Source organism: Mustelus asterias, chromosome 3, assembly GCF_964213995.1.
Source record: "Mustelus asterias chromosome 3, sMusAst1.hap1.1, whole genome shotgun sequence".
NCBI classification, from domain to species: Eukaryota; Metazoa; Chordata; class Chondrichthyes; order Carcharhiniformes; family Triakidae; genus Mustelus; species Mustelus asterias.
In genome coordinates this window covers 114,457,409-114,470,586 of record NC_135803.1, presented here as the reverse complement: position 1 = coordinate 114,470,586, position 13,178 = coordinate 114,457,409, and the positions used below count along the sequence as shown (strand labels likewise).

General features: G+C 43.1%; 1 protein-coding gene across 1 annotated transcript in view; it reads right to left on the bottom strand.

The window, feature by feature from the left end:
• eif4e3 (eukaryotic translation initiation factor 4E family member 3) overlaps positions 1-13,178 on the bottom strand; it is an 88,934-nt gene that overhangs the window by 26,239 nt on the left and 49,517 nt on the right. The window lies entirely within an intron of this gene.

The following is a 13,178-nucleotide window of genomic DNA, read 5'->3' as shown; positions in this document are numbered from 1 at the left end:
CCCCCCCCCCCCCCCCCCAAACCCCTCACTATCTTCCCAAACTGACTACCGGCCAACACAGCTACCCACTCACCCACCAACCAACTGGCCTACTTGCCTACCTATTCAAATCACCCCTCCCACGTACACATTCAGTAGTATTCACATTGGACACTTAATCTTTAAGAAAGGCCCTAAATGCATTAGAAGCAGCAGTCCTTAACAGATTCCTGTGAAGGAGTTGTCTTATGAGGGAAGGCCGGACAGTTTAGGCCTGTATCCACCGGAGCTTAGAAACATACAAAATCATGAGGGGCTTGATAGGGTGAATACTGAAAGGATCTTTCTCCTTATGGGAGAGACTAGAACTAGGGGACACAGTTTAAGGATAGGATGGCGATGAGGAAAATTTACTTTCTCTCAGAGGGTTGTTAGCCTGTTGAATTCTCTTGCCTGGAGAGCAGTAGAAGCAGGGTTATTGAATATTGTTAAGGCTGAGTTAGGCAGATTCTTGACTGTCAAGGGATTCATAAAGCTTAGGGGAGAGACAGAAAAGTATAGGTCACAATCAGATCAGCCATGATCTTATCAAATGGTTGAACAGGCTTGAGGGGCTGAATGGCATATTTCTGCACCTAATTCAAATGCTCATATGCTTAACTTACTAAACTGCAACTACTACTGTCATTACTGTTGGCCAGAGGATCTGGACCAATGCATTTTATAGATAAAAGTTCAATGAGTTTAGAAAATACTATACTGCAAATACCAAAAATACAGTCCTGCAATACAAAGTTCTTGACACTGGAGGATGCTATATTACTGGGATAATTCATTTGAAGTCTCATAACAATAGCCTTGTCAGGGTTTTGCTTCAGGATTTCCTGGGCATGTACTACTGGAGTAAAAAATAATGCCAAGAGTAAATGATGTTTGACATTTTTCATTCTTAACGTGTCATGGTGCTACTGCAAAATAAATCCTGCAAAAGGGATTGTGTTTCAAATAATGCAATACAATTTTTTTTGCTGGGATCTATTTTCAATTGTAGATTTTGTACTGTGTAAACAGCTATCAAATCTATCAAACAGGGTTAATCTGGTATTATGGATGGTATTGAAACCAATAAAAAGCAATAGGCCAAGAGATTCAAACCTGACATGGAGCTGTCTCCATTGACAAGCTAATGATCAAACAGTGGGCACTGAGCAGCTGTATCAATGTGTAATTTGTTGATTTTTAATTAAGTGGATTTGAGAAGAATCTGGCAAGGTTACAGTTAACCAGAAAGCCAAAACCTATGAAAGCCAGGGTCCAATTTTAATTATCATCTGAACATTTATGATTAATCTTTCATTGCTTAAAAATTGTTTTCAGTAGATTTTAGATACAAGATGACTGCAGTCTGGTTCAAGGGTCAGCACAGATGCTTACAGGAGTATCAAAAATTGCAAGATTTTAAACAGAGGTATAGAGAAAAGGTCATAGCTAGAATCTATGAGCAAGTAAAGAAACACGACTAAGGCAACCTCAATCAGGAACATAGAGAAAACGGATTATACTGCCGAACTCATCAGGGACCCATATTTACAAGGAGGCTGGGAAAGTGCGGGGCAAACTTGATAAGGCTGCTGCATTCAACTGCAGAACTGCTTCATAATCTTTTTCTTCCCATTTCCTGCCTGGCAGTTGGACAAATTGACAGGCTGACTGGTTGCCAGCCAGGAAAACCAGCAGGAGGGGACTCTTGGGGAATGAAGAGGGAGCTGCAGAACAGACGCATATATGTTTGCTGGGGATGAGTTCACCACTGTTCATCCTATCGAGCAGGTTAATGTCAAGACCCATATATCTGACTAACTGTTCAAAGCCCATGCCAGAGTTCAGACAATTCACCTCTGCTGACACTGTAGCATAGTACTGAGGGAGCATTGCACTGATGGAGGTACCAATTTTCAGTGAAATGTTATACTGAGGCCTGTCTTCTTAGGTGGACAAATAGATCCCATAGCACTTTTCAAAGAGCAGGAGAGTTTTCTGTGTTCCAGCTCTGCATCACCTGCCTCTTTTTCCTATACGACAACAGCAATTACACTTCAAAATTACTCCATTGGCTGAAAAATGCTTTAGAGTGCTCTGAATTTAAAGACAAATCTTGGAAACTGATTTTCTTTTACAGTATTGCCATTAGTCAGAGTTGGATTTAATGTCTCCGACGCAACTCCCACTGGTAAAACCGGACGTTGTGGGAATCTGGCGTGGGTTTATTTTGGCTGGCTGAACCCCGATCACGTTGTGACCAGCAATTATTCAGGATGATATGGGCTCGCTGCCAGATCGTGTGCCAGGGATAGTTCCGACGTCAGAAAGGCCCGCATCACCTGATGGCTGTGCAGGAGTTGGTGTCATGTTTAAAGGGCAGCCAGCCCTGTGTTGGAATTAATCTTGCAGGCTACGAAAGCTCTGCAGTTTTAATATTTGGCAGGGGCATTTCTGAGGTTCCAAAATAAAAAGCCATCCAAGGTCCAGTGAGATGGGTCCACCAGCACCACTAAATTTCTTTGTGCCACCTGAAAATGTCTCAGATGTCACAGTCAAGTCAGGGGATCGCCACACTGTTTAGTGAACGTTCGCTGCTTGACCTCCATGAGCAGCAATATCATTTCCCAGTCATGCCATACAAGGCAATATCAGCTGATGGAGGAGGCCTGGATGAAGGTTGCAGCGGAGGTGAGCAGTCATGAGGTGCATCCAAGGGACTGGGTACAGATCAGGAAAAAGTTGAATGATCTATTCCATACCTTAGTGAGTTTGAGTGACCGACTGGCAAAATTTTGTCTTGAAAGTGGGCTGATGCAGAATGGACACTCAATAATTATGGACTTGCAAGGCATTGATGTGTGCACTGTGATCCTCATCAGATCCCTATTTGCATTGCATGCATGATAGGAATCTGCTTCTTCCTCTCACCTTTCTTGAGCGCGCCAGTTTTGGAGTGACAGATGAGCATTGTAATAGTTCATTGTACACGGAGGCTGTTTGGCAATAAGGATTGCTCCTTGGCATAACTTGAAGCCTCACTAGCTGTCACTTTATGCTTGAAGGGCAAGAGAGTGCACAGAAACCGGTAGAGGGCAAAGGTGAGGGGAGGAGTGGCAAACACCAGGCCATTAACTGATTAACTAGCTGCGATAGAAGCATTGGAGCTGGCAGGGGAGTAGCACCAATCACGGACTGGTCCTGGGTTACAATCTGGCAAGAACCATAACAGCTATGCAAACATGGATGATGGAGGCTGTGAAAACCCAGGCCACTGACGGTAAGAGGGTTGTTGGAGGCCAGGCTCTTGCTGAGCTCCTGGTGGATGAAGAGTCTTGGATGAGGGCCACATTCAGCCTCTGAAGTTGCAGAGTTAAACAGAAAGAAATCTGGCACAGCTGCTTGAGGTTTTGAGCAAACATACATGGTTGATGGAAAACTCCATCCAGGTCATGTTTTCTGTTAGGTCTTAAGTGGGCAAGTGCATTGCTTCTTCCATGGTTAGGTTCGCGACCATCATGGAGAGGCAGACTCAGAAAACTGCACAGTAGATGCCTGATGTTAGCGTGAACCTGCAGACCACACTGCAGATACCATGACAACAGTGTTGCAGTGGATCAGTGAGGGGTGGACAGTGCTCCTGTACATCGTTCCAGAAGCACCTTCACCCATGGAAAGCAGGAAGTGCCACAGCATGTCAAGAGGAGTGTGGAAAGGCCAGTTGAAAAACTTATGGGGAACTCGGTACTTCAATGGTTGCCAGTAGCTTTCCATCCCCTCTGCCTGTGATCCAAACACCTCCAGTGGCAAAGGTCACAGAGCAGACACTACACGGGTGCAGGAGCCCCCTACTTGACCTGGCCCAAGCAGGATGGCTGCCGTAGTCAAAGGCCACAAGGCAAAGAGGGCAGCAAGCTGCCTCAAGTTATCTCAGGGTAACTTGGGAATGTGCCTCACCACAGCAATGTTTTAAGAAGGGCATGTAAACACATCACTGTGATTTCCTTTATTTTGACCATTATTATTCCATGTATTTTGAATTAAACCTATTTGTTTTTCAGATGTGAGATTCAGTCATTGAAGGCATCATGATGGGAGACAGGGTAAGAATGGGAAGACTGCTTACGGGCATGATGTGTGCCTGCTTTGTTTAGCAGAGATCATGTCAGCATAAAGGATGGGACAGGTAGGATTTGTACATGACTGAGATCCAACACTAATAGCACGCAAGGAAGATCTTTGCCCAGCTAGCGCTCACTGCATAACCAGGCACTGAAATCGAGGCAGGATAAGGTTGTTTCATGTCTCTTATTACATCAAACAGCACCTCTATGGCTTCTGCACCATATGGATGCGGATGTCGTTCTGCCAGAATCTCCTCCTCATCACCAAATGAGGCATTTGCTGCCTTTTCATCTGGGTTCAGGTGCTCTCCCCTATGTATGGTGAGATTGTAGCGGGCACAGCACAATGCATCATGATGATATATTAAATCCTCTCTGGGTCATATTACCTTTCCAGGCAAGTGAAAAACTCCTTTAGTGCTTTAGTAACCCCATCGCCTGTTCAATGATGGTCCCTGTGGAGTATTGTTGGTAACATATATTTCCTCCACTTCAGTGGAAGGCTCTCTCGTGGGCATCACGGTGCATATCTGGAGAGGATATCCTCAAGTCCCAAGGATCCATCCTCTGTGCTGCTACCATGCAGTGCACAGCTGTGATACTTGGGAGTGTTGCAGTATGTAGACATAATGAAGGCTTCCTGATAACTGGCACATACCTGAAGAATCTTTTTCTGGTGACCACACACTACCTGCACGTATAAAGAGTAGAAATCCTTCCAGTTTCATGAAGGCAGCTGGCTGTCCAGAGGCAACACGCATGCAGTTGATTACAAAGAATACAGCACAGGAACAGGCTCTTCGGCCCTCCAAGCCTGCAACGATCATGTGTTCCTAACTAGACCATCCGTTTGTATCCCTCTATTCCCAGTCTGTTCATGTGGCTATCTTGATAAGTCTTAAATGATCCTAGTGTGTCTGCCTCAACCACCTTGCTTGGTAGTGCATTCCAGGCCCCCATCACCCTCTGTGTAAAATATGCCCCCCGCATATCTGTATTGAACCTTGCCCCCCTTACCTTGAACTTGTAACCCCTTGCATTTGTCATTTCTGACCTAGGAAAAAGCTTCCAACTGTTCACCCTATCTATGCCCTTCATAATTTTATAAACTTCTATTAGGTCACCCCTCAACCTCCGTCTTTCCAGGGAGAACAACCCTAGTTTACTCAATCTCTCCCTGCATTTTACAAACACCAATCTACAATTACTCTATCCAACTTCACAACGCTATTACACCCTGCATTTGTGGAAATGCTGCCCTCCTGAAGAGGGCTGGTGACCTTCTTGACACAGATGTGTGGCTGCCCATAAGTCCTGAAAGGAACAAATGGCACAAAAATTCAGCACATCTGTAACTAAGCATGACTGACATGGTGTTACTACAATAGGCTCTTGGGTGGATATCAGCCTGCATAATAGTGTATAGCTCAGTTATAGTTCCAATGCCCCTGCATCATTGCCCAGATGCTCATCATAGCAATTTTAAAATCCAAGCACATTCACCTTTACCGGGTGCTTTAATCCCATTGCGAGTCCCTGTAAATGGAGGTCACACTTGTGGGGTCACCATCAAGGCCTGTATCATATTCAGACTGGGTCCAAACACAATAGATGCAATATTAATGCAATTCTTGTCCAGAGCTACACCAGCTCAGGAAGAACCCTTTATACACTGTCAGCTTCAACTGGGTGTGTTTCAACATGTGGAGATGCCGGCGTTGGACTGGGGTAAACACAGTAAGAAGTTTAACAACACCAGGTTAAAGTCCAACAGGTTTATTTGGTAGCAAAAGCTTGTGTGGCTTTTGCTACCAAATAAACCTGTTGGACTTTAACCTGGTGTTGTTAAACTTCTTACTGTGTTTCAACAGCCATGGGAGACCCATGGGGTTTTCACTTAATTTGGCAGGTAACGCCAAATTCATATTCAAATGGATTTAACATGCTTATTGATGAACTGAATTACTTTCCTATCACAAGCAGGTGGCTTTGTGTATTAGCGCTCTCCCAATGACAACTTAACTGTGGGGTTTTCTCGCTGCCGAATAACTTATGCACAGCCTCCCCATGATTCCCTGTTCTCGGCCGCCGCCATCTTTCCTGCTGTGATGAACCAGATTAAATTTCGCTCATTGAATCAGCTTAACACCTTTTTGTTAAAGTATAATTTCAAGGTGAACTTGGCATGTATATGTGTAATTAATCATTTGCAATTTGATGATGAATCATGTCCTATCTATCTCCAAGGTTGGTTAATAGTGTTGTGAAGTTGGATAGAGTATATTGGTGTTTGTAAAACTGTAAAATGCTAGGGAGAAAGAACTGCATGGTCCTTTTAAAAAGGTAGTGCTTTAACTGTGCTTGGAGAGTTAAAAAAAATGCAAGTACATATAGAGCCCCAAACTGAAACATTTGTATCAAAAGGCCAAGCAGCAGTTTTTAACAAGACAACAGGCTTTATGAATTTAGCCAATTTGAATAAGGCACTTAGGTATCAAAAACCTATTAAATTTAAATCTGATGGTTTTGACAACCTAGAACCAATCCCATTGTGGGAAATATTGATATGTTCTTTGAGGAGGTAACAAGGAAGTTAGATAAAGGAGAACCAGTGGACGTGATTTATTTAGCTTTCCAGAAGGCTTTTGACAAGGTGATGCATAGGAAACTGCTAAATATGTTAAGAACCCATGGTGTTACGGGTAAGATCCTGGCATGGATAGAGGATTGGTTGACTGGCAGAAGGCAGAGAGTGGGGATAAAGAGGTCTTTTTCAGGATGGCAGCCGGTGACTAGTGGTGTGCTCAGGGGTCAGTGCTGAGACCACAACTTTTCACAATATACATTAATGATTTGGAAGAAGGAACTGAAGGCACTGTTGCTAAGTTTGCAGATGACACAAAGATATGTGGAGGGACAGGTAGCATTGAGGAAGCAGGGGGGCTGCAGAAGAACTTGAACAGGTTAGAAGAGTGGGCAAAGAAGTGGCAGATGGAATACAATGTGGAAAAATGTGAGGTAATGCACTTTGGAAGGAGGAATGGAGGCATAGACTATTTTCTGAATGGAAAAATGCTTAGGAAATCAGAAACACAAAGGGACTTGGGAGCCCTTGTTCACGATTCTCTTAAGGTTAACGTGCAGGTTCAGTCGGCAGTTAGGAAGGCAAATGCAATGTTAGCACTCATGTCGAGAGAGCTAGAATACAAGAGCAGGGATGTACTTCTGAGGCTGTATAAGGCTCTGGAGAGACCCCCTTTGGAATATTGAGAGCAGTTTTGGGCCCCATATCTAAGGAAGGATGTGCTGGCCTTGGAAAGGGTCCAGAGGAGGTTCACAAGAATGATCGCTGGAATGAAGAGTTTGTCGTATGAGGAACGGTTCAGGACTCTGGGTCTGTACTCGTTGGAGCTTAGAAGGATGAGGGAGGATCTTACTGAAACTTACAGGATACTGTGAGGCCTGGATAGAGTGAACATGGAGAAAACGTTTCCACGAGTAGGAAAAACTAGAACCAGAGGGCACGACCTCAGGCTAAAGGGACGATCCTTTAAGACAGATATGAGGAGGAATTTCTTCAGCCAGAGTGTGGTGAATCTGTGGAACTCTTTGCCGCAGAAGGCTATGGAGGCCAGGTCATTGAGTGTCTTTAAGGCAGAGATAGATAGGTTCTTGATTAATAAGGGGATCAGGGGTTATGGGGAAAAGGCAGGAGAATGAGGATGAGAAAAATATCAGCCATGATTGAATGGCGGAGCAGACTCGATGGACCTAGTGGCCTAATTCTGCTCCTATGCCTTATGGTCTTATGTCATCACAGGTATAAAAAGAAGTGGGACAAAAAGGAGAGAGCAACTGCCACCTGCCACAGCTCACAGCACTATCTAGATAGCAAAGGTACCAAAGAAGAAAGGAGTTCCAGGCAGAAGAATCAACAGAGAATGCCCAGACTATTCCAGAAGAAACAAAACCCACTTGTAATTTAGATAGTGACTAAAATTCTATTTTTGTTAATGAGTGGGAATTGTATTTATTTGAACAGCATTCCATTAGAATCTTGTTTATTCGGGAATAGTTAACAGTTAGAAGGGATTTATTTGGTTTGTTAATAGTTTAGTAAATTTGTTCACTGTTAGTTGAACAAATCACTCGCTCTAAAATCAATACGTAACAATTTATTTATCTAACTAACAGTAGATAAATTGTTACGTGTTGATTTTAGAGCGAGTGTCAGGGATTTATTTTGTATTTAACCACTAGAAGTTGGTTAACAGTTGTGCTATGACTATGCCTTATCAATTCTTAGAGAGAAGTGGTTCTGCACAGCTTTATGCATCAGAGGTCAACACAGTATTTATGTATTATTTTCTTATTGAACCTTCATAGACTTTTCAAAAAGACAAAGAAAAATATCAGCTATTAACAGAAATGCAGGAATTATAAAAGTTCTGTTGTCGAAATGGGCATACTAAGCGGTATACGAATTAAACAATTTCTAAAATGCACTGTTCACAAACACAAGGATGGCCTGAATCTTCAGGTCAGCAGTAATGTGTACATTACTGCTCATTTCTTTGGAGATTTTCCAATCCTGTGCAGCATCTAGAGTTCGGGGAAAGAGACCAGCTGTTGTCTTCTGGCAAGTTTTAAAAATGTCCAGTCTTAACAAATGTGTGCATTCGTGAATGGGTATAGTGGGTGAGTCAGTAGTTGCATGGTAGTCAGGTTTAGTGGCAGTAGTTGGTCTAGGAGTTAGTGGGGGGTTAAATGGGTGTTGAGGGTTAGTTGGATGGTTACGGAGAGTGGTTGGTTGCAGAGTTACCCAGCTGTAGTTCAGGTTTTATATAAATAATATATATATAAAATATCAGCTAAAATTTCAAAATTTGCGGATAATTTAATACATATAACTGAGGTGATGCATTTTTGCAGAAGGTGTCAGGAGAGGCAATGACTCAGTTTGTGCTCAGGAGTAAAGAGACCCATGTGTATCGATCTTTGAAAGTCAAAGGACATATTGAGAGAATAGTGAGAAAAGCACTTGGGCTTCATAAATAGAGGCACTGAGTACAAAAGCAGGAGGTTATGCTTAAAGTAAGGCTCTGCTTAGGTCACAATGAGAGAACTGTGTCCAATTCTGGTCACCACACTTTAGGAAGAATGTAAAGGTCCTTGAGATGCAGAGGAGATTTACCAGGGATGAGGAAATTTAGCTAAATGGTTATCTTGGAGAAGCTAGGGTTGAGATTGAGGGGAGATTTAATAGAGGTTTACAAGCTAATGGATTTAGACAAGGAAACGCTGTTCCCATTAGCTGATAGTGCAAGGATAAAGGACTCGTGGCCACAGATTTAATGTTTTGGACAAGAGATTCAGGGGTGACGTGAAGAACTAAAAAAAACCCACAAGTGACAAGGTCCTGGAATTTGCTGTCAATGAGGGCAGTGGAACAATTGAAAAAAAAAATTGGATGGGCACTTAAGGGAAATGAACTTACAGGGCTAAGAGGATGGAGCAGGGATTGCTCTACAGAGAGCTTGAATGGACTTGACAAGCCTGATTGCATCCTACTGTGGCACAATGACTAACTAATTCTATCAGCATAATCCTCTGTTACCTTTTCTCTCAAACATTCATCTAGCTTCAGCATAAATACATCCATGTCATTAGCCAAAGCCACTGCCTGTGATAATAGGTTACTCATTTTCACCACTCTTCGGATAAAGTTTCACCTGAATTCCCTAATGGTTTTCTTGGTGACTATTTTACATTGATGACCTCGAGTGCTCATTTTCACGAACGGAAACGGAAACGCACACGCACAAGTGAGCATCCACGAGCTTCAAAACATCGCAAGAACTAGAAGTCCAAGATAAAGAAGATCAACATCTCAGCCCAACCAATCTGGAAAGTTTTTACACATCCATCTCAATTTCAGAACAGTGGTATCAAATAAAATCAGCTATACTAATCATCTTCACCAGGACTGGTTTGACAAAAAATAAATGTTCAAAAAATGACCTCCTGGAACAAAATTGAGCAACCTTCATTGTTTGGCAGAATTACCCAAGGTCATTAGTCAAGACGTTGTTACAACAGCTCAAAATTAACACTTAAAGACAGATCCAGAAGATAAAGCCCAAGAAATCCCACATTAAGCTAGCCGTTATGATAGGAAAAGCTTTTTTGAAGTCACCAGGGTGGTCCGTAGACCAAAGTCAAATGGACAAAATCCCCTTCGTTCACAGGATGGTGTCTCTCTTCTAAAGGATAGCAATATCATAGAATCCCTACAGTACAGAAGAGGCCATTCGGCCCTTTAAGTCTGTCCAACAAAGAATCCTACACAAGCTCTCCTCCCGTGCCCTAGCTCTGTAACCCCATGGCTAATCCATCTAACTTACACATCTTGGAACCTTAAGGGGCAATTTAGCATGGCCAATCCACCTAACCTCCACATCTTTGGACTGTGGGAGGAAACCGGAACACCTGGTGGAAATCCACGCAGACATGGGGAGAACGTGCAAACTCATACAGTCACCCAAGCCCAGAATTGAACCTGGGTTCCTGACACTATGAGACAGCAGTGCTAACCATCCATCAATGCTGGAAAGAACATTTTAAACAACTATTAAGTGTGAATCTACAGTGGCAGCTGATCCTCTCAGGCCATCCCCTGTGATAGAACCACGGATGAACCACCATTGATAGGAGGCCTGCAAAAAGCAGTTAAATAGATGAAAAACAAAGCCTCTGGCCCTGATAGTATTCCAGTTGAGATCTTAAAAGCTGGCAGGTTTTTGCTCACATCAAGCTCCAAGCACTCACCCTAGAGATTTGAAAGAAGCACTCCTCACCCCCACTCTGACTTTAGGAATGAGAATTGCAACAGTCTTCAGGAAGGCTATGAAAACTATTCAGTTATTTCTGTCTCGTCCATTGCAAGGAAAATCCTGACTTAGATTCTCCCGAGTCATCTACTTTCTGTGGCTGAGGAAACCCTCCCAGAGACACAGCATGGCTTTAGATCTTCCAGAGGAACCACCAAAATAGTCTCTGTTGGCAGACAAATCCAAGAAAAATGTAGCAAACAACACCTCAAAATTCTCCATTTTATTCATTGAACGGACCAAAACATTTGACTCAATAAATCACAAGGATTGGGAATTGTGCTTCAGAGATTTGGATGTCCAAGAAGATTTATCATAGTGTTGCAACTGCTTTTATGATATAACCACAACTACCTGGAGTTGAAATTGGAAACATTTCCCTTCAAAATCTAGATTGGGGTCAAGCAAGATTGTGCGATAGTCCCCATACTATTTACAATCTACCTGACAGTGGCTGTTCAGCTTAAAAGAACAGCCCTCTGGTACGAGTATTAAATACCACTAAGATAGAAAACTGCAACACCATCTCCTCCAGGCCAAAACTAAACTGACCACTGCAGATGTACATGATCAACAATTTACAGACGATGGCAGTGTTGTTACCCACTCTGTACCAGATTTGTAAGCTACTCTCAATCTCTTTAAATCTGCATACTTGGCCTTGAATGTTGCCAAAACAGATCTCATATCAATGCACACCTGGTCAGCAAATATTCCATCTCCCACATATGTTGGAGAGATTCTGTAATATGTTGAGCACTTCCCATACCATGGCAGCCACTTCTCTGAATAGGCCACCATTGATGAGGAGATCAAATAATGGATCAGCTGCGCCAGCTCAGCCTTCTACAAACCACAGAAGTGAGTGTTTGACAACAAAGACCTCCGCAAGTCAACAGAAGTCTTAGTGTACAGAGCAGTTATCTTCACCGCACACCTGTACTGCAATGGGATTGGAACTGTGTATCAGGGACCCTTAAGAGCTTTAGAGAAATTCCATCATCAATGCTTTCATCACATCCTCTGGATTCAAAGGGAGGATCGTCCAGCAAATGCTAGTGTCCTTATTGAAGCCAGGTCCAAAAGTATTCAGGCAAAACACGTGCAAAGCTAACCATGATGAATAATACCTATCTGAATGGCCGAAAACCATTTCCCCTGCAAGGTCCCGTTTTCTCAACTCTGAAATGGCCAGTGATCCAGGGGAAGACAGAGAAAATGCTAAAAAGACTCTGAAGCTCCCCTTGAAGCATGGCAACATTGACATCAATGACTGGAAGGAGCTTGCTACCAATCATTCAAAATCACGACTTGTCCATGAAACTGCATTGTGATGGCTCACAGCTCCAGGGACCTGGTTTCAATTCTGGCCTTGGGTGACTGCCTATGTGGAATTCCACATTCTCCCGTCTATGTGGATTTCCTCCGGGTGCTCCGGTTTCCTCCCACACTCCAAAGATGTGCAGGTTAGGTTGGGTGGCCATGTTAAATTGCCCCTTAATGCCTGGTCAATTGGCAACGTAAAATCATGGGGTTATGGGGATAGGGTCTGGCAGGAATTGTCATTGGTGCAGGCTCGATGGGCCAAATGGCCTCATTCCGCACTGTGGGGATTCTATGATTCAAGTCCAAATGCCTTGATAACAGGGTAGAGCAGTGGCAGTGGAAGCAACCCCTGCACTCCAGATCCTATTATCATGAGATGCCTGCCCCATGTACCCAAAGATCTGCAGATCGACAATTGGCCTGTTCAGTCAGATGAAGATGCATGGCAGAAACTTGGGATCCTTGACTAGAGTCATCATTGAATTGAGGGACAGCCAATGAGACTGATGGCCTCTTGTTTTGCTCATTTTCACAAATGGAAATACAGTCTGTGTTCACTCCTTTCATAAATTTAAATACCTCCATTAGAACATCCCTCAGCCTTCTCTTTTTAAGAGATAAGAGACCCAGCCTGTTCATCCTTTTCTGATCAAGAGAACCTCACCCTTTTGGTATAATCTCTGTAAACATTTCATCACTTGTTCAAATGTCTCTATATTCTTTTTATTAAACAGCAACCAGAACCGTGCACAAAAATACTCCAAGTGTGGTTTAATCAGTGCCCGATACAAGTTTCACATAACCTACTAATTTCCATTTC